This window comes from Hypanus sabinus, chromosome 13, assembly GCF_030144855.1.
Source record: "Hypanus sabinus isolate sHypSab1 chromosome 13, sHypSab1.hap1, whole genome shotgun sequence".
In the NCBI taxonomy this organism is placed as follows: domain Eukaryota; kingdom Metazoa; phylum Chordata; class Chondrichthyes; order Myliobatiformes; family Dasyatidae; genus Hypanus; species Hypanus sabinus.
The window spans coordinates 2,678,706-2,699,428 of NC_082718.1; the positions used below are offsets into that span (position 1 = coordinate 2,678,706).

Sequence of the window (20,723 nt, forward strand, 5' to 3'; positions counted from 1 at the left end):
TCTCCCTAAAAGGAGGCTGCTACCTAGAAGATAAATTAACTGTTACTTTTCAGAGTTTGCATTGTAACTTCAGAAATACTTGTTTACAAGTGAGAAGTTCTTGGGTCCTCTCTTTTTTGTGGATGTGAATAATGACAAAGCACTATTTCAAAGACCACAAGCAAACTCCTTCTTAATATCCTGGAGGATTGTTATCCTTCAATCGAGACCATAAAACCTGAAGACATAGCAACAGAATTAGGCCATTTGGCCCATTTTGTTTGTTCTGCCATTCGATCGTGGCTGATTTGTTTTCCTCTAAGTCCCACTCTTCTGCCTTCCCCTGTAACTTTTGGTGTCCTTACCAAGCAAGAACCTATCAAATTCCACTTTAAATACACCCACTGAATTGGCCTCCAAAGCTGTCTTTGGCAATGATATCCATAGATTAACCACACACTGGCTAATGAAATTTCTTCTTCATTTCTGTTCTAAAGAGATGGCTATAAGCAGCACTGGAGCCCCACAGGGGACTGTATTAGTTCCCTTCCAATTTACCCTGTTTACCTCAGACTTTAGATACAACACTAAGTCATGTCATCTGCAGAAATTCTCTGATGACTCAGCAATAGTTGTGTGTGTAAAAGGAGGACAGGAGGATGAATACAGGGCCATGATGGAGGACTTAGTCAAATGGTGCAAGCTGAATCATCTGCAGCTCAACATCAATAAGTCAAAGGAGATGGACTTTAGGAAGACAAAGTCTGCACTGCACCCTGTTACTGTTGATGGTGAGGACGTGGATGTGGTGAGGACCAACAAGTAGCACCCGGATGACAGACTTGAGTGGAGCACCAACACAGAGGCTATGTACAAGGTCCAGAGTCACCTCTACTTCCTGAAGAGACTGAGGTCCTTTGGAGTACGCAGGCCTCTCCTTCACATGTTCTAACAGTCTGCTGTTGCCAGTACAATCTTCTATGCGATGGTGTGCTGGGGCAATGGCATCAACAGGGGTGAAGCCAACAGGCTTAATACTCTTATTAGAATGACTGGCTCTGTTACAGTATTTGGAGTCAAATAGGACATACTGGAGGCTGTGGTAGAACAAAGGACCTACAGAAAATCCTGGCAATTCTAGACAATGTTTTTCACCCTCTGCATGCCACCTTGACTGAACAGAGGAACACTTAGTAATAGACTAAGACAACTGTGCTGTTCCAAAGAGCGCTATATGAGGTTATTTTTACCCTCAGCTATTAGGCTCTATAATGAGTCAACCTACATAGCCGAGGAAGTGATGACCCCTTCTGTTAGACTGTTTGAGGTAACTTCTATTTTTTCTTTCTTACTACTCTTCTAATATTTGTATACCTGTGCACTTGTAATGCTGCTGTGGCACTGCAATTTCCTAGGGGGTCAATAAAGTATTTATTTATCTATCTATCTATCTATCTATCTATCTGTTCTTCTCTTCTGAAGCTGTGTTCTCTGGTCCTAGACTTTCCCATTATTGGAAACATCCACACGGTTTAGGCCTTTCAATATTTGACAGGTTTCAATGAAAATCCCCCTAATTCTACTAAACTACAGTAAGTACAGGCCAATAGCCATCAAATACTTCACATATGTTGTTCCTTTTTTTTCCTGGGATCATTCTTATAAACCTCTTCTGGACCCTCTCCAATGCTAGCACATCCTTTCATAGATATGTGGCTCAAAACTGCTCACAATATTCCAAATGTAGCCTTATAAAGCCTCAGCATTACATCCTTGCTTTTATATTCTAGTCCTCTTAAAATAAATATTAACATTGTATTTACATTCCTTGCTTCCAATTCAACCTGCAAATTAACCTTTGGTGAAACCTTCATTAAGACTCCTCCAATTTCCTTTGCATCTCCTATTTCTGAATTTGCTTCTCATTTAGAAGATAGTCTCTGCCTTTATTCCTTATACCAACGTACGTAACTTTGCAATCCCAAAACTGTATTCCATTTGCCACTTCTTTCCTATTCTCCTAATCTGTCTAGATCTTCTGTAGACTCCCTGTTTCCTCAGCACCACATGCCCCACATCCTATCTTTGCATCATTCACAAACTGGGCCACAGAGCCCAATTCCGTATTTGACATACAACATGAAAAGAAGCAGTTCCAACACCGACCCCTGCAGCTCACTACTAGTCTCCAGTAGACTACCAGAAAGGCCTCCTTTATTCCACTCTATTGCCTCCTGCCAATCTTCTGTCCATAGTTCCTTATATACTGTGGGCTCTTGTTTAGCAGCCTCATGTGTGGCATCTTGTCAAACAGTGTATTTAATAACTGCCCTGTTTGCTTGCTAATTATGGAACTTGGCTGTGTGCAAAGTGTTTGTTGTATTTTTCAGAGTGATGAGATACAATTCAGTAGTACTTCATTGGCAGTGAGCATGTAGAAGCACCCAGAGGTCTATATTTTCTGTTTCTGTTGATGTTATTACAAGGTCACTGTAAAGATAATTTGAAGAAATTACCGTTGTATTGGAAAAGATGACTGCCCATCTGTCATTCAGCATCTTGGAACTGCCCAAGAATAGGAGATCAGTATGACCTGGCTTTAACTGCCTTACAGTGGGATGACAGGCATCATCTGTAGCCAGTCTGCACATAGTGAAGAACTGTCTCTGATGCTTTTACTCCATGGAAATAAACCCCAAAAAACAACAATAATGAAGATAAATTCTGGCAGAATTAGATGATTGGAGAGGACAGAATGGAAGAGCAAAGGAATGACAGAGGACAATTTCTCAAAAGTTCAAAGTAAATTTAATATCAAAGTACATATATATCACCATATACAACCCTGAGATTAATTTTCTTGTGGGCATACTCAATAAATTCATAATAGAATAATAACCATAATAAAATCAATGAAAGATCACACTATTGGGCATTCAACCAGTGTGCAAATGACCAAAAACTGCACAAATACTAAAAGAAATAAATAATAATAAATAAGTAAGCAATTGATATCAAGACATGAGATGAAGAGTCCTTGAAAGTGAGTCATAGGTTGTGGAAACATTTCAATGATGGGGCAAACGAAGTTGCATGTCTTTCTCCACTACTCACCTAAAGAAGTCTATCAAAGTTTTATATATCATGCTGAATCTTTACAAACTCCTAAGGAAGTAGAGGCAATGTTGTGCTTTCTTCGCAATTGCCCTTATTGTGCTAGGCTCAGGACGGGTCTTCTGAAACAATAATGAGGAATTTAAAAGTACTGAACTGCTCCACCTCAAATTCCAGTGAGGACTGGTTCAATGACCTCTGTTTTTTTCTCCTGAAGTCAATATTCAGCTTTGTTCTTGCTGACATTGAGTAAGAAGTTCTTACGGTACCACTCAGCCAGATTTTCAATCTTCCACTTACAAGGGGTGATTGATAGGTTCGTGGCCTAAGGTAGAAGGAGTAAGTTTTAGAAAACACTAGTACATTTATTTTTCAAGTAGTCTCCTCCTACATTTACACACTTAGTCCCAGTTGTTGTGGAGCAAATGGATCTTGGACCTCCAGAAAGTGACAATAGCACGGGTGATTAATAAGTTCGTGGCCCAAGGTAGAAGGAGATGAGTTATACAGCTGTCGTTCCATGCACATGCAGGTCAACTCTTTGAGTGATTATGCAGAAAGTTTGAGGTTAATAACTCATCTCCTTCTACATTAGGTCACGAACTTATCAATCATCCCTGATGAGTTATTAACTTCAAACTTTCTGCATAATCACTCAAAGAGTTGAACTGCATGTGCATGTAGCAAGAGCTGTATAATTCATCTCCTTTAACCTCAGGCCACAAACTTATCAATCACCCATTTGTGGACACTTTCTGGAGGTCCAAGATCCATATGCTCCATGACCGCTGGACTGTGTGTAAATTTAGGAAGGAACTATGTTGAAAAATAAAAGTGTTAGGTTTTCTAAAATTGACTCCTTCGACCTTAGGCCACAAACTTATCAATCACCCCTCGTATGTGCTGACTTGTCACCACTTTTGATTCAATCTATAACAGTGGTGTTGTTAGCAAATTTGAATATGGCATTGGAGCTAGCTCAGGGGTGGGCAAACTTTTTGACTTGTGGGCCACAAAGGGTTCTAAAATTTGACAGGGGGGGGCCAGACCAGGTGCAAATGGACGGAGTGTTTTGGTAATACACCTCATAAGAGAAAATAAAATATCATGGGATATGTAGAAAACATGTGCTTTAATTTCAATTGAAAATGAACAAATGCATTACAACAAAATATCTGTCTTTGAAGTCCCATGGTATTTAGCTATTTATTGAAATGACTTTTAAAACACTGAAAATTAAATGAATTATATACAGCTTTTTTAATAGTAACAATTATTATTTTAAAGCACTGAAAATTCTGTTATCCTTCAAGATATTATCATCATCACTCTCCTCCTGACTGTCTTTATTTCAAAAACGGTAGGAGATGCAGGTCTACTTGTCCTGCTCCTTCTTATTCAATTGTCCCCTGTGCCAAAACTCAACAATGACCAGCACAAAGACAGAACAGTGACAGTGCGCCAGTATGCGGAGCGCGTTATTTGAGCTGGAGGGCATTTTTTATTTTGAGAACGTACGTGCACCTGCGCACTACTCATGTCCATCACTTAACAGAAGTGACATGTAACATGTAAGGCTTATTGAAAAAAATATTTTCAAATGCATTTTTTACATAACACAACGAAGAATCTTATTTTTAATTTCAGTGGGAGCAGTGTTGTTGGTCTCCCTTTTTAGCCAGTGCATCAAAGTCTGGATTTAGTTTTGTTGTGGCGATTCTCAGGATGGATCTGAGGTGTTGGTCAGTTAACTTGGATCTGTGGCTGGCTTTGTTGATGTTCATGACGCTGAACGCCTGTTCACACAAATAGGTCGAGCCAAACAAAGAGTAAAGCGCAAATGTGGAGTAATACGCTGCACCTCAACAAAGGTCAATGTATATAGAGTGCGTCATCTATTGGGAAAACACCAGAATTGCGGGGAAAAAACGTTAACAAGGTTTATTAATATAATTTCATCAAGTTCTGCGGGCCGGATTAAAAAGCTTAACGGGCCGCATATGGCCCCCGGGCCGTAGTTTGCCCATGCCTGAGCTAGCTACAATTAGCCACACAGTCATAAACATAAAGTGCATAGAGCAGGGGGTCTAAGCACACAGCCTTGTAGTGCACCTTTGCTAATGGAAATCATAAAGTTGGGGACTGCAAGTAAGGAAATCAAGGATCCATTGCATAAGGATGTATTGAGCCCAAGGTCTTGAAGCTTATTGGTTAATTTTGAGGGATGATGGTATTGAATGCTGAGCTGTATTCAATAAAGAGTTTCCTGACATCTGCTTCTTTGCTGTCCAGATGTTCCAGGGTTGAGTGAAGAGCAAATGAGGTGGTATCTGCAGTGGCCCTGTTGCACCAGTAGGCAAATTGGAGCAGATCCTCAGGTAGGAGCTGATATGTTTCATCACCAACCTCTCAAAACACTTCATCATTGGATGTAATTGTTACTGGATGATAATCATTGAGGCAGGTTACTACATTCTTCTTAGGCACCGGTGTAAGTGAGGTCTGCTTGAAGCAGGTGGATATTTCAGAGTGCTGAAGCAAGAGGTTAAAGATCTGAGTAAACACTCCAGCCAGTTGATCAGCACAGGTCCTTAGTACTCAGCTTCTGAAACTGAATTACAGGATCATCGGGGGCTGTGGGAGTTTGTGATGGTTCTTCCCTGTTTTGACAGTCAAAACAAGCAAAGAAGACATTGAGGTCATCTGGAAACAAAGCCCTGTTGTCACATATGTCACTTGATTTAACTTTATAAGAAGTGATAGCTCCAGCCCTGCCACCGCTGTTGAGCATCCTTCGTTGATTGGAAAGTTTAGTTTGGAATTGCCATTTCGTCTACGAGATGGTTTTCCAGAGATAATACCTGGATGTCTTGTAACTTTCTTGGTGACTGGCCTTCAGCAGATCTCATGTTCAGGTTCATCCAGGGCTTCTGGTTGTGGGAAACTGTATAATTTTGTGGAGACACACTTGTCTACAACTATTTTAATGAAGTCCATGACAACCATGCTGTTTTCATTCAGATCCACAGATGAGTTCTTGAACATGGGCCAATCCACTGACTCAAAACAATCCTGTAGCCACTCCTCTGCCTCCCATGACCACTTCTTTGTTGTCCTAACCTTATACATAAACCAAAACCAAGAAAGAGCAAGGAAAAGCAGATAAGAAGCAAGTGAAAGGAAAACTCATTTAATAATCTCAAAAGAGATCACCATCTTCTGGTCAAGATGTCGCCAGCATACAATGCTCCCTCGGTCGACGTAATCCAGATAGTAAACGAAAATATCTTTTTTACTTTTTTTGTGGCTGTTTTTCACCTTAAATGTGTTTCTGAGAACCTCTGATTTACAGTTTGAAAATTGTCTGAGTCATCCAGCATTTCGCTGTCTCCCAGAAGATTCCAGAAAGTGAGTCTATACTCAGATGGCCTTGAAGCAAAGAAACTTCAAACAAAACGGGGCACAAGCCGATGTCCTTTAATCACCAAAGCGTCAAGGAATATTGAGATATCAAGGCGAATGCAGAGAGTTTCAGCTCGATTGCCTGCCTTTTGTTCACTGCCGAGAAGGAGTCCGTGAACGGCTATCGCTGCGTGTCTCGCTGTGGCAGGAGGATAGGCCTCTCTGTCTCATGTGGTGTCCCTCTCTTTCAATGAATGTGGATGATATCCATCTTGTATAAAGGGAAGGTGCTTGGAGGTTGACTTCCTGTTAGTTTTTTTTGTGTGGGCAGGGATTGTCTTTTGGGGGTCAATGTTCCTGTTCCATTTTGTATGGTGGGGGGCATTTGATGTTTCACTCTTTCTTTGTTTCTTTCTGCTTTTTTTTGTTTTGTGTGTAACACCCTGGAAAAGGTTTCATTGCTAACGTAATGGTCTTCTGTAGAAGCTGTGTTTAGGTTACGGTTAGTGATAACAGGTGCTTTGGAATGTGAGCCGTCCAGTCGGGGGAGTTGAGTTTTTTCTGTGTGTTTGACACCGGTGCGAGCTGGGGTCTTGGTTCGGTGGGAGATGAAGAGAGAAGACACTTGAGAGAACCAGTCGTAAGATTCGACATGGTGGGGGACAGTGATTCGAAAGAGCAAGGTGTGGAGATCTACCGAGAAGCTATGAATATGACTTTTGGAAGAGTTTAGATCCAAGTAGTGCACATTTGACTATTTAATTATAATGGGCCCTTTTTTTTCTTTACTAACCCTAAGGCTACCCACACGGAATATAAGGTGTTGTTCCTCCAACCTGAGTGTGGCTTCATTTCGACAGTAGACGATAGACATATCAGACATATCAGAGGAAAGACATGGATAGACATATCAGAACGGGAATAGGACATGGAATTAAAACATGCGGCCACTGGGAGATCCTGCTTTCTCTGGCGGACAGAGCATAGATGTTCAGCGAAATGGTCTCCTAGTCTGCGTTGGGTCTCACCAATATATAAAAGGCCGCACCAGGAGCACCGGACACAGGATATCACACCAGCCGACTCACAGGTGAAGTGTCGTCTCACCTGGAAGGACTGTCTGGGGCCCTGAATGGTGGTGAGGGAGGAAGTGTAAGGGGATGTTAGCACTTGTTCCGCTTACTAGGATAAGTGCCAGGAGGGAGATCAGTGGGAAGGGATGGGGGGGACGAATGGACAAGGGAGTCGCGTAGGGAGTGATCTCTGCAGAAAGCAGAAGTGGGGGGGAGAGAGAAAAATGGGCTTGGTAGTTGGATCCCATTGGAGGTGGCGGAAGTTACAGAAAATTATATGTTGGACCCAAAGGCTAGTGGGGTGGTAGGTGAGGACAAGGGGAACCCTATCCCGAGTTGGGTGGTGGGAGGATGGGGTGAGAGCAGATGTGCGTGAAATGGGAGAGATGCGTTTGAGAGAGAGTTGATGGTGGAGGAAGGGAAGCCCCTTTATTTAAAAAAGGAAGACACCTTCTTCATCCTGGAATGAAAAGCCTTATCCTGAGAGCAGATGCGGCAGAGATGGAGGAATTTCGAGAAGGGGTTGGCATTTTTGCAAGAGACAGGGTGGAAACAGGAATAGTCCAGGTAGCTGTGAGAGTCAGTAGGCTTATAGTAGATATCAGTAGATAAGCCATCTCCAGAGATGGAGACAGAAAGATCAAGAAAGGGGAGGGAGGTGTCAGAAATGGACCAGGTAAATTTGAGGGCAGAGTGAAAGTTGGAGGCAAAGTTAATGAAGTCAACGAGCTCAGCATGCATGCAGGAGGCAGTGCCAATGCAGTCGTCGATGTAGCGAAGGAAAAGTGGGGGACGGATACCTGTATAGGCTTGGAACATAGACTGTTCCACAAAGCCAACAAGGCAGGCAGGCATAGCTGGGACCCATATGGGTGCCCATGGCTACACCTTTGGGTTGGAGGAAGTGGGAGGAGCCAAAGGAGAAATTATTGAGCACAAGGACTAATTCCGCTAGACGGAGGAGAGTGGTAGTAGAGGGGAACTGGTTAGGTCTGGAATCCAAAAAGAAGCGGAGAGCTTTGAGACCTTCCTGGTGGGGTATTTAGGGACTGGACATCCATGGTGAAAATAAGGCAGTGGGGGCTAGGGAACTTAAAATCATTGAAAAAAAATTCAAAGCGTGACAAGTGTCATGAACATAGGTAGGAAGGGATTGAACGGCAGGGGGGGATAAAACAGTGTCAAGGTATGCAGAAATGAGTTCAGTGGGGCAGGAGCAAGCTGAGACAATGGGTCTACCTGGACAGACAGGTTTGTGGATCTTGGGTAGGAGGTAAAAACGGGAAGTGCAGGGTGTGGGAACTATGAGGTTGGTGGGGAGGTAGAAACGGGAAATAGAGGTGGATATCTTGTTGCATTATTACAGATTGCCAGATATGATGTTGGGGCCATCACTGAATCGTGGCTGAAGGATGGTTGTAGTAAGGATCTGAATATCCAAGGTTACACACTGCATCAGAGGGATGGGAAGGTAGGCAGAGGGGTTGGTGCGGCTCTGCTGATAAAGACAGACATCAAATCTTTAGAAAGATGTGACAAAGGAATGGAAGATGTTGAATCCTTGTGGGTTGAGTTAAGAAATAGTGGACAAGGAGATGACAGATGAACTAAATGAGTATTTTGCATCAGTCTCACTGTGGAAGACTCTGCAGTGTGCTACTATTACAAGTGAGAAGGTGCTCAAAAAGTTGAAAGACCTGGACCAGGTGACTTGCACCCTAGGGTTCTGAAAGAGGTAGTGGTGGAGATTGTGGAGGCATTAGTAATGATCTTTCAAAAATCATTGGATCTGGCATGGTGCCAGAGGACTGGAAAATTGCAAATATCACACCACTCTAAGAAATGAGGGTGGTAGCAGAAAAGAAATTATAGACCAGTTAGCCTGACCTCAGTGGTCGGGAAGATGTTGGAGTCAGTTGTTAAGAGTGAAGTTATGGAGTATTTGGTGACACAGAACAAGATAGTACAAAGTCAGCATGGTTTCCTTCAGGGAAAATCTTGCCTTACAAACCTTTTGGAATTCTTTGAGGAGATTACAAGTAGGATAGATAAAGGGGATGTAGTGGATGTGGTATATTTGGACTTTCAGAAGGACTTTGACAAGGTACCACACATGAGGTGCTTACCAAGCTAAGAGCCCATGGTATTACAGGGAAGTTACAGGCATGGTTAGACCATTGGCTGCTTGGGTAGGAGGCAGCGAGTGGGAATAAAAGGATTCTTTTCTGGTTGGCTGCTAGTGACTAGTGGTGTTCCACAGAGGTCAGTGTTAGACCATAAGACAAAGGACCAGAATTAGGCCATTCTGCCCATTGAGCATGCTCTGCCATTCCATCATGGCTGATTTCAGATCCTACTCAACTCCATCAACCTGCCTTCTGGCTGTATCCTTTGATGCCTTGACTAATCAGAAAATGGTCAACTTCTGTCTTAAGTATACCCATGGACTTTGCCTCCACAGCTGTCTGTGGCAGACCATTCCATAGATTCACTACTCTCTGACTATAAAAAGTCCCCCTTACCTCTGTCCTAAAGGGTCACCCCTCAGATTTGAGTCAGTGCCCTCCAGTTCTGGATACCCCCACCATAGGAAACATCCTCTCCCTATCCATCCTATCTAGAACTTTCAACATTGGGACTGTTTTTTTTTTCATGCTGTATATTGATGATAGAATAGATGGTGTTGTTGCCAAGATTGGTAGAGGGGCAGGTAGTGTTGAGGAAGCAGGAAGGCTGCAGAAGGACCTAGATAGATTAGGAGAATGGCCAAGAAAGTGGCAAATGCTTGTTACATACACCTGCTAGGGTGCATTCTCCAGATAGCTTATGAGGTAACCGTAGCCTTCAGCCAGGAGCAGATGTCATCAGGTGGTTCCCAACCTTCAGAGTGTTTCGACCCTTAACCACAACACTCTCCAGTTGGTGGGCCGGCAGTGATGGCCAAATCACTGCCCATGTGCTCCTGGCTTTAAGCTTCCCTCCTCTCACCTACTCCAAATCCAGCAAGAGGCTCATTCTGCCTCTTCCCCCATCCTACAAGCTGCTTGTTTTTTGCTCCTTTCATCCAGGTCCAGAGCTAACAACCGCCATGCTGATTTGGCTGTGAAACCACTGCAGCCGATCTCCACAGTTAACAACCATGCCTGCCATCTCTTGTCTTCGCTCGTGGGCCTCTTCCCATCCCTCCTCCCATGGCACTGTCAACTTAACCAGAATTATTTTCCGGTCTTCAGTTAACCACAATACAATGTCCGGGCAGAGGGTTATGTGCACCACCTCCGGGAACTGCAGCCTCCTTCCCACATAGACCCTCATCTCCCAGGACCTGGCTTTGGTTGTTTGGTTACGAAAGGCCTGGCTCCCTCTTTGATGAAGGTGATGGCCTTCCTCAAATCTGTGCCAGCCGTCCTCTTCTTGCATCTCTCTCCATCTAGTGTGTCAGCAAGAGCCAGCAGCACCTTATCATGGCGCCACCTACACCGTCCTTGAATTAGAGCTGTTTTACACCCAGACAATGTATGAGCCAATGTCCCCTTTTGACCACAGAGCTTACAGTTCGGGTCCTCTCTCATCCCCCATGTGTACAGATGTAATGGCGAAGGGAGGGTGTCATACATGGATCGCAAGAGGCAGGAAATACAGAAGGGCTCCAGTCTCCATAACTCTGCCCATGAGATCTTGCGCTTGGACAGATCCCATTTTGTCCAGGCACCCTGGGACACTTGTTCCACTGCTTTTGACATCCGCTTCTCTTCCTCACGGATTCGTTCTTCTGCCTGTACCATGTCTCGCCTGTTCCTTATGCTTGCGTTTCCCTGCTGCTGGAAGTGAACTGAGCCGAGGTCTTGCCGCCCAACACAGGGGTTGCCGATGATATCTCACAGCTTCAGAGAACACGCTGTCTGCTCTACCACTGTTTTGGCTGCCCACTTGTACCCAGATCTAGTTGTAATGCCTGCTTGCTTTACCGGATCGTCATTGGAATCTCTCAAACTTAATAAGACTCTGCACTTAGCCACCTTGAATTCCTCCACAACAGATGACAGGGGAAGCTGCAGCTGCTGGGATTGAATATAGAGGCCCACTGAAGAGAAGCTTGGGGGAACACCTAACCATCTCTCCAGGTGCTTATTGGTTTTCCTCTCAATGCCCTCTGCAGCGGTCATGGGGAACTCGTGAAGTGTGAAGAGCCAGAGAAGCCTGGGCAGAAGGCCGTATTGGTACAGCCAGGTCTTGAATTTACCGGGAAGTCTGGATTTCTCGATCTTCTTCAGCCATTCGTCTGTCTGCTTCACGGCATTGGTGACATTGGCCCCATCTGTCAGTGATGCATTAAACCACTTGCCCAAGCATTTTTTCGGGTTATCTTTGATGGAAGGGATGACCTCACCGTGAACTTGGAGGCTAAACCTGCTAGTTACTTTGCCCTTTCTGATCACCGTACAGCTGGACTTCTTGACCTTGAAGGACATCTTCGCCCATGTGGCTACATTGTCCAGGGTTTCCAATACCCATCTTGCTTGGGCATGTGACACAGTTGTTATAGTGATGTTGTCCATGAACCCTCAAAGAGCCAGCTGGGCAATCCCAGACTCTAGTGTCAGGCCGTGAGTTACGTCTTCTGCTGCTGGTATTAGGAGGATCACTCCCATAATAAATAGGGTGGGGGAGATGGTGCACCCTGTTGGAATCCCCTTCTGGAGATCCTGCCAACTAGTTGTGAAATGGGCTGATGTAAATCTGAGTTTAAATCCTCCTAGGTAGCTGGTGATCATGTCTCAAATAGCCACTAGGATGTAGTAGTGGTCAACTCCTTCTAAGATGAGGTACTGTGGAATAGACCTGTAGGCGTTTGCGAGGTCTAACTAGACAACTGTTAGATTGCCTTTTTTCTGCTTGGCCTCACGGATCAAATGGCTAATCACTGAGGTGTGTTCCAGACACCCCAAAAAGCCTGGAATGCCGCCTTTCTGGATGGATGTGTTGATATAGCAGTTCTGCGTCTTGTAAGAAGTCAGCCTTCTTTCAAGCACAAAAAAGAAAATCTTACATTCCACATCCAGGAGAGAAACTATCCTAAACTAGGCAATTGTGGAAGAATCCTCTTCCTTTGGAATAAAGCATCCCTCTGCTAATTTCCAACTTGATGGAATAGTATCTTTGGCCCAGATCTTTCTCATGACCTTCCACAGCCCCCAGAGTTTTGGACATTTCTTATACACCTTATAAGGTATGTCGCTTGGGCCTGGGACAGCTGATGCTTTAGCTTTCTAGATGAAGTCCTGGATTTCCTGCCACGTAGGCTCCTTCACATTCAGTTCAATTGATGGTTTTTCCAGTCTACGTATAGTCCAATTGGTTCCTAGTCCCTGACCCCTCCATGGGCTGCTGTGTGCCTCCCACAGGAACTCCTCTACCTCTGGCTTCAAGCTGGATAGTATACCAAATTTTTGTTGGCCGAGAAGAGCCCTGGTGAAGCTGAATGGATCTCTCACAAACTGCGCTCGCCTTTTCTCTTTCTTCCTTCTTTGCTGTCGAAGATGTTCCACCCTCTGGAGTTTAAACAGCTGTTCCTGCAGCATGCTGGTTAAGTCCCTGATACCTTCTTTTTCGGCCGGTGAGCTGGTTTTAAACCACTTGTTGAGCATCTTTAATTTGCCTCTCAAGCAACGATCCTCCCTTTCCCTCCTATTTGGTTGCCATGGTAAATTGGGCTGACTTCTCCGCTCCATTGGGCCAAATCGTTCCTTAGCTAAATTGCACGCTATGACTATGAGTGAGTCGATCTTTCTGTGTACTGGACCTGCTAAGGTAACTTCCATTATGCCATCTAGATCATCATCGACCTGCATCCAGGCGATGTCGTCTGATGATCTAGGCCATTTGATCCTGTCTTTCCTTGACGAATGGACTGGGGTAGCTGAAGGGGAACTCACTTGGTCTGTTGTTTGGTGCTGAGGGGACTCTGGTGCGGAGAGATTTTCAGCTCTGTGGGGTGCTTCCTGGCTGACATTCTCCTTCGTCTCACTGGATACTAAGCCCATGCGCTGCACTTGGGTCACCATTGATCCACATTTAGACCTGCTCAGGTGTATCTTGAGCCCTCTGATGTTTTTGCAGACTTTCCCGCAATGACACCTTACTGTGAATTCCTCTCCGGTCAGTGTTGTTTGCTTTAGCTTCCTCGTAGTCATGTTTCCTGTCCTGGCCGTTGCCAATATGTCCGTCCTGTTGAGTCTCTCATCCTCCCCCCCGCCTCTTGGGAGACTCTGGAGGTATTCTTCATGTTCAATCGTAGCTTGAGTGGTGCCCTCTTGTGAGTGCTGCCCACAAGGTTGCCAACCTTGTGAGCCCATGCCAGTCTTTCCTGGATGTCAGCTGTCTCTCCAGCATCATCAACCTCCCTTGGTTGCCATCCAGTTATGCACTTTGGTAGAATAAATAGACAATAGACAATAGGTGCAGAAGTAGACCATTCGGCCCCTCGAGTCTGCACCGCCATTCTGAGATCATGGCTGATCATTCACTATCAATATCCAGTCCCTGCCTTGTCCCCATATCCCTTGATTCCCCTATCCATCAGATATCTATCTAGCTCCTTCTTGAAAGCATCCAGAGAATTAGCCTCCACCGTCTTCCGAGGCAGTGCATTCCACACCTCCACAACTCTCTGGGAGAAGAAGCTCTTCCTCAACTCTGTTTTAAATAACTAACCTCTTATTCTCAATCCATGCCCCCTGGTACTGGACTCTCCCAACATCTGGAACATATTTCCTGCCTCAATCCTATCAAATCCTTTAATTATCTTAAACGTTTCAATCAGATCCCCTCTCAATCTCCTCAATTCCAGCGTGTACAAGCCCAATCTCTCCAATTTCTCTGCGTAAGACAGCCCTGCCATCCCAGGAATCAACCTAGTGAATCTACGCTGCACTTCCTCAATTGCCAGAATGTCCTTCCTTAAACCTGGAGACCAAAACTGTACACAATATTCCAGGTGTGGTCTCACCAGGGCCCTGTACAAATGCAAAAGGACATCCTTGCTCGTGTACTCAATTCCCCTTGTAACAAAGGCCAACATTCCATTTGCCCTCTTCACTGCCTGTTGCACCTGCTCATTCACCTTCATTGACTGGTGAACTGGGACTCCTAGGTCTCTTTGCATTTCTCCCTTACCTAACTCTACACCGTTCAGACAATACTCTGCCCTCTTGTTCCTGCTTCCAAAGTGGATAACTTCACATTTATTCACATTGAATGACATCTGCCAAGTATCTGCCCACTCACCCAGCCTATCCAAGTCTCCCTGTATTCTCCTAACGTCCTCTTCGCATGTCACACTGCCACCCAGTTTAGTATCGTCAGCAAACTTGCTGATATAGTTTTCAATGCCCTCATCTAAATCGTTGACGTAAATCGTAAAGAGCTGTGGTCCCAATACAGAGCCCTGTGGTACCCCACTAGTCACCTCCAGCCAGTCCGAGAAACACCCATTCACTGCTACCCTTTGCTTTCTATCTGCCAACCAGTTTTCTATCCATGTTGAAACCCAGCCCCCAATGCCATGAGCTCTGATTTTACTCACCAATCTCCTATGTAGCACCTTATCGAATGATGAGGATAAATAAATAAATAAGAAGAAACCTAATGTTGAAAGGCCTTGACAGAGTAGACGTGGAAAAGATGTTTCCCGTGGTGGGGTTGTCTAGGACAAGCCTCAGAACAGAGGGGCATCCATTTAAAACAGAGATGCCAGAGGGTGGTTAATTTGTGGAATTTGTTACTACAGGCAGCTGTGGAGGCCAAGTCATTAGGCAGAGCTTGATAGGTTTTTGATTGGCCATGGCATCAAAGGTTATGGTTGAGCAGGGTGGGTAGTGGTACTGAGGAGGGGTGGAGAACAAAGATCAGCCATGATTGAATGGTGGACAACACACACAAAATGCTGGTGGAACACAGCAGGCCAGGCAGCATCTATAGGAGAAGCACTGTTTACGTTTCGGGCCAAGACCCTTCGTCTGTCCTGATAGTGCCTCTCCTATAGATGCTGCCTGGCCTGCTGTGTTCCACCAGCATTTTGTGTGTGTTGTTTGGATTTCCAGCATCTGCAGATTTCCTCATGTTTGCTCATTGAATGGTGAAGTAGATTTGATGGGCAAAATAGCCTAACTCTGCTCCTACGGTCTTATAATTTGTTACTCAGCTAAATGGTAGTTTGTCTTTTTTATATCTTAAGCTATTTCCATGAAACTTCGGCTAATTGGGGCAGCTGCTTAATTGAGCCAAAATGTTTTGGTCTTGACATTTCCCAAATAACTGGAATCCACTCTGTTTATATCTATATTTATATTTACTTCTGTATTTATAATGTTGAAAGGCCTAGATGGAGTGGAGTTGAAAAGGGTGTTTCCTATGGTGGGGAAGTTGAGGACCAGAGGACACTGCCTCAGAATAGGGGGACTTTGCTTTGGAATGGAGATGAGGTGGGATTTCTTTAGCCAGACAGTGGTGAATCTGTAAAATTTGTTGCCACATGTGGCTGTGGACGCTAGGTCATTGGGTGTATCTAAGGTGAAGATTGATAGATTAGTCAAGCCGTGAAAGATTATAGGAAGAAGGCAAGAGAATGGGGTTAAGAGGAAAATAGCTGAGCTGTAATGAAATTATGGAACATTCTCAATGGGCTGAATGGCCTAATTCTGCTGCTGGTATCTCTTATGATCTCTTATATTTTATAGTTTTGCTGTTTTTAAACTCAAGACGTCCAACAGTGCTTTGCAAACAAGGAAGGAATTTGAGCAGAGTTACCTTTGCAAAAATGTACGCAAATTGGATATTGAAGGAATCAGTTGATATTGGGTTATTACAGGAAAGTGATAATAAAGGTAAAGTTCAGTCATGATTTTAAAGAAAGATGGAGCAGGAACAATGGACTACTTCTGTTTTCTTATGCCCACAACAAGCTCTTAGGAATATGATAATGATTAGATAATCTGTTTTAGTGATGCTCTCTACAAATAAAACTCTTTTGATGAGTGATAAGCATTTTGATAAGTGATAAGGCAGAGAAAGGAACTAGTTAATAATTTGATTAAATATTGCCAAAGAGAGCAATGATAAGAGAAGTAATGTCCTGCCAGAACAAACTGGTCACTAATTTCAGGCAGGGTCAGTACTTTTGTTAGTTTTCCTGAGATTGGAGTTAAATTGGAATGCAATATTCTCTTGTTACATTTTCCTCAAAATGTTTGAAATTGTTGAGCAACAGAATCAGAATCAGGTTTAATATCAATGGCAGATGTGAAATTTGTAGCAGCAGTGTATTGCAATTCATAATAATAAAATCTATAAATTCTTTAGACCATAAGACAAAGGAGCAGATGTCGGCCATTCAGCCCATCGAGTCTGCTCTGCCATTTCATCATGAGCTGATCCAATCTCCCATTTAGTCCCATTCCCCCACCTTCTCACCATAACCTTTGATGCCCTGACTACTCAGATACCTATCAATCTCTGCCTTAAATACACCCAATGACTTGGCCTCCACTGCCGCCCATGGCAACAAATTCCATAGATTCACCACCCTCTGGCTAAAATAATTTTTTCACATCTCTGTTCTGAATGGGCACCCTGCAATCCTCAAGTCATGTCCTCTCGTACTAGACTCCCCCACCATGGGAAACAACTTTGCCACATCCACTCTGTCCATGCCTTTCAACATTCGAAATGTTTCTATGAGGTCCCCCCTCATTCTTCTAAACTCCAAGGAGTACAGTCCAAGGGCAGTCAAACATTCCTTATATGTTAACCCTCTCATTCCCAGAATCATTCTAGTGAATCTTCTCTGAACCCTCTCCAATGTCAGCGCATCCTTTCTTAAATAAGGAGCCCAAAACTGCATACAGTGTATATATATAAAAACTTAAATTAAGTAGCCAAAAAGAGAGGAAAAATACTGAGGTAGTGTACATGGCTTCAATGTCCATTCAAAAGCTGGTGGCAGAGGGGACGAAGCTGTTCCTGAATTGTTGAGTGTGTGCCTTCTGGCTCCTGTACCTCCTTGATGGTAGCAATGAGAAGAGGGCATGGTAATGGGTTGTTAATAATGGATGCCACCTTTTTGAGGCATCACCTTTTGAAGGTGTCTTGAACACTGGAATGACTAGTGCCCATGATGGAGCTGATTGAGTTTACAACTTCATGCAGTTTTCTTCAATCCTGATGGAGATGCAAGCAGTTAGAATGCTCTCCATGGTAAATCTGTATAAATTTTTGTGCATCTTTGGTGACATACTAATTCTCCCCAAATGCCTAATGAAATATAACGACTGTCATGCCTTCTTTGTAATTGCATCAATATGTTGGGCTCAGGATAGATCTTCAGAGATATTGACACCCAGGAACTTTAGAACTGCTCACCCTTTCCACTTCTGATCCCTTGATGAGTACTGGTGTATACTGGTTCCCTTGGTTTCCCCCTCCTGAATTAAACTATCAATTCCTTGGTCTTAGTGACATTGAGTGCATGGTTGCTGTTGCAATACCACTCAGCAGTTAATCTATCTCACCCTGTGTGCCTCCAAATCACAATCTGAACAACAATAGTTGTGTCATTGACAGATTTATAGATGGCATTTGAGTTGTGCATAGCCACACAAACATGAGTGTAGAAAGAGTAGAATAATGGGCTAAGCATGTATCCTTGAGGTGCACCAGTGATGATTGTCAGTGAGGAGGAAATGTTATTTCTGATCCACACAGACTGTGGTTTCTGGGTGAGGAAGTCAAGGATCCAGTTCCAGAGGGAGGTATTGAAGCTTGTTGTTTAGTAGAGACGGTATGATTATGTTGAACATTGAGTTGTAATAAATAAGCAGCAGTCTGACATTGGTATTACTTATGTTCAAGTGATCCAAGGCCGAGTGGAGAGCTGGTTAGATTGCATCCACTGTAGACTGTGGCGATAGGCAAATTGCAGTAGGCCCAGGTCCTTGCTTAGGCAGGAGTTGATTCTAGCCATGACCAACTTCACAAAGCACTTCATCACAGTAGATGTGAGTGCTGCAGGGCAATAGTCATTGAGGGACTTTCTTGGGCACCTGACTGTCACCCTTTTGAAGCGGATGGGAATGCCTGACTGCAGCAGTAAACAATTGAAGATGTCCTTGAACACTCCCTCCAGTTGGTTGGCACAGGTTTTCAGAGCACTACTAGGTCCACAGATCCCTGAAAGTTGCCTCACAGGTACCATAGAACACTACAGCACAGTACAGGCCCTTCAGCCCTCCATGTTGTGCTGACCCATATAATCCTTATAAAAAGTACTAAACCCACACTACCCCATAACCTTCCATTTTTCTTTCATCCATATGCCTGTCCAAGAGGCTCTTAAATACCACTGATGTTTTAGCCTCCACCAGCATCCCTGGCAAGTCATTCCAGGCACTCACAACCCTCTATGTAAAAACCTTACCCCTTACCCCTAAACTTACCTCCCTTAATTTTGTACATATGCCCTCTGGTGTTTGCTATTGGTACCCTGGGAAACAGGTACTGACTATCCAACCTATCTATGCCTCTCATAATCTTGTAGGCCTCTATCAAGTCCCCTCTCATTCTTCTACACTCCAAAGAGAAAAGTCCCAGCTCTGCTAACCTTGCTTCATATGACTTGTTCTCCAATCCAGGCAACATCCTGGTAAATCTCCTCTGCACCCTCTCCATAGCTTCCACATCCTTCCTATAATGAGGTGACCAGAATTGAACACAATACTCTAAGTGCGGTTTCACCAGAGATTTGTAGTGTTGCAACATGACCTCTCTACTCTTGAACTCAATCCCCCTGTTAATGAAGCCTAGCATCCCATAGGCCTTCTTAACTACCCTATCAACCTGTGCAGCGACCTTGAGGGATGTATGGATTTGAACCCCAAGGTCCCTTTGTTCATCCACACTCTTAAGTAACTGACCATTAATCCTGTACTCAGTCTTCTGGTTTGTCCTTCCAAAATGCATCACCTCACACTTGTCCGGATTGAATTCCATCTACCATTTTTCTGCCCAACTCTGCAGCCTGTCCATATCCTCTTGTAACCTTCGACCACCTACAGTTCCATCCACAACTCCTGCAATCTTTGTGTCTTCCGCAAACTTACTCACCCATCCTTCCGCCTCTACATCCAGGTCATTTATAAAAATCACAAGTGGCAGGGATCCCAGGACAGATCCCTGCGGCACTCCACTAGTCACCGACCTCCAGGCAGAATACTTTCCTCCCACAACTACCCTCTGCTTTCTTCCTTTAAGCCAATTTTTTATCCAAACAGCCAAGGTTCCACTTATCCCATGCCTCATGACTTTCTGGATGAGTCTCTCATGAGGGACCTTGTCAAATGCTTTGCTAAAGTCCATGTAGACCGCATCCACTGCCCTACCCTCATCAATTTCTTTTGTTACCTCTTCAAAAAACTTAATCAGGCTCGTGAGGCACGATCTTCCCTTCACAAAGCCATGTTGACTATCCATGAGTAGACTGTACTTCTCCAAATGCTCATAGATCCTATCCTTAAGAACCCTTTCCAGTAGTTTGCATACCACTGACATAAGACTCACCGGTCTATAGTTCCCAGGTTTCTCCCCATAACCTTTTTTAAACAAGGGAACTACATTTGCCATTCTCCAGTCCTCCGGCACTTCCCCTGCAGCCTAAGAGGATTCAAAGATCATGGCTAATGCTCCTGCAATCTCTTCTCTCAATTCCCACAACAACCTGAGGCCGGATATATCAATCATAATGAATTTAAGAGGATCCAGCACTTCTTCCTTAATCTCCACACTGTCCAGCACACAGGCCTGCTCTATTTTGACCTCATCCTGATCAAGATCCTTTTCACTTGTGAATACTGAAGCAAAGTATTCATTTAGGACCTCCCTAACCTCCTCCGTCTCCAGGCACATGTTGCCCTCTTTATCCTTTAGCTGTCCCACCTTCGTTCTCATCATCCTTCTATTCTTCACATACGCATAGAACGCCTTGGGGTTCTTCTTAATCCTATATGCCAAGGCCTTCTCATGCCCCCTTCGAGCTCTCCTAAGTCCTTTCTTTAGCTCCTTCCTGGCTACCCTATATTTAGATAAGGTAGGTATCCTATCGGG

The 20,723-nt window shown here is 44.1% G+C and overlaps 1 protein-coding gene across 3 annotated transcripts in view; it reads right to left on the minus strand.

Annotated features, from left to right (window-relative positions):
* The window catches only part of LOC132403576 (inosine-5'-monophosphate dehydrogenase 1), a 117,537-nt gene that overhangs the window by 73,636 nt on the left and 23,178 nt on the right, over positions 1–20,723 (minus strand). The gene's annotated exons all lie outside the window — the stretch shown is intronic.